The following is a 1,795-nucleotide window of genomic DNA, read 5'->3' on the forward strand; positions in this document are numbered from 1 at the left end:
ACTCCAGGGACGAGAAAACTGAGACCCAGAGAGGCAATGTCGTAGAATGTTAGGACTTCTCTAAGTGATTCTATGGGGCATTTACTCCAGAGCCAAGCAGTGAGCCCAGGGGTCCTCCTTTCCATGCCCTGACTGTGGGCCTGGGGCTCCTTCTTCCGGAGTGGTAAGAGGTGTCAATTGTGGTTCTCAGATTGGGCTCACAGGGAGGACCCCTCTTTGTCACAGATTCAGGGCATTCCGCGGCTGCCCTGGCAGGAGGATCACTTCCTGTGTTGGCATCACATTTCAGGTACCACTTTCCAGCCAGTCAGCACCTCCTGTCAAAGAAGCTCTTCATTTTTTTCTTACCAACTTTTTTTTTTTTTTTCTTCCACACCTCCTCACATCCCTTCCCTTAGTGGGGCTCTGGGGAATTACCCACCCCAATCCCCCATGTGCCAGGCCCACTGCGTAACACGTCATTTCCATGTTAAACCTCAGCACATCAGCAACAGGAAGAAGCTGTTATTTCTAATTTGTAGACAGGGAGGTTGAGGCAGCTGTAGAAGAAGGTGCTTGTCCAGTCACATAACTGGATTAGAACCGGTTTTAAGGGTATCTGGGATTTGTTTTAATCCAGTATGGTAAGATACACAGGCACAGAAATGACTTGGAAGAATTTTTTTTATACTCCCTAGAAACTGGAGGCAGGGCATGTCATGCAGGGCCACATAGGGAAGCACCAGGGTTGGTCAGGAGGCAGAGGGAGCGAGGGGAGAGTGTGGGCGTGAGCTTTTATTGTGGTTTCGAGGCAGGCTAAGCAGGCTTAGGGTTGGCTAGTTGGAATACTTTCAGTGGGCTCTGCAGCCCCTAGTAGTCCGGTGCCTGGCCCTGGGGCGATTCGGGCAAGGGGAGAGTGGCCCAGAGGGCATGTAAGACCCTGACTCAGGAGGTGTTTGGGGTGTGGGCTCTGACTGGGCTGGTTTGCATCTGAAACGTGTATTTTCCAGGGAGCTGTTTGCTTCCTTTAGGTGTCAGCTAACCCTGGGAAGGGCAGTCCTTCCTGGAGCAGCCAGCCTTTAAGATATCAAAGCAAAGATGTGATTAATACAGATCCCAATTCTTCTGAGTACAAAACCACATTTGTTCTGCTACACCCGTTCATCCTGGTTAGAGACCAGAAGACAGTTCCTTGAGACCCAAAGAATGATGCACCTTTTCTTTTTTTTTTTTTTGCCTATGAATAATTATTTCCTCATTCCAGAGTGTGTGCCTTCATTCTCTTTCTGCATCTTTCTCTTCTTGCAATCACTTCCTGTATGATCTCCAACATGACAACTGTCTTTGCTGGGCCCAGGCTGGGTAACTGTCAGGTGTCTGATTAAAAAACACAATGCACTGGTCAGATGCACCATAACAATAATAACGAACAGACAGAAGGATATTAAAACCCTTGAATTCTTTGCTACATCTCTCTCTTTTCTAGGGCCAGAGCTGAGGCTGGAAATACTGTAGTATTAACTTTTTCAGGCCGGCAGTCAGCAGGACTCTGGAAATCGGATCGGGGGTTTTCTTTACCAACACTGGGAGGCGAGCCCCAGAGGACCTGTCTGTCCTGCTGTGGTTCCTTGGCAACTTTTTCATTCCCACCAAAGTATGGCTGCGTGGTGGAGAAAAGACAGAGAGAAAAGTTTTGGGCTTTGAAGTCAAAGAGACCTGAGTTTGAATTCTGGCTTTGCCAAGGGCACCACACAGCTTCCTTACCCTCTCTGGGCCTCAGTCTTCTCATCTGCAGGGTAGGGAGGAGACCACCCAA

Source organism: Monodon monoceros, unplaced genomic scaffold (genome assembly GCF_005190385.1).
Source record: "Monodon monoceros isolate NGI ecotype Baffin Bay Population unplaced genomic scaffold, NGI_Narwhal_1 Super_Scaffold_13, whole genome shotgun sequence".
Classification (NCBI taxonomy): Eukaryota; Metazoa; Chordata; class Mammalia; order Artiodactyla; family Monodontidae; genus Monodon; species Monodon monoceros.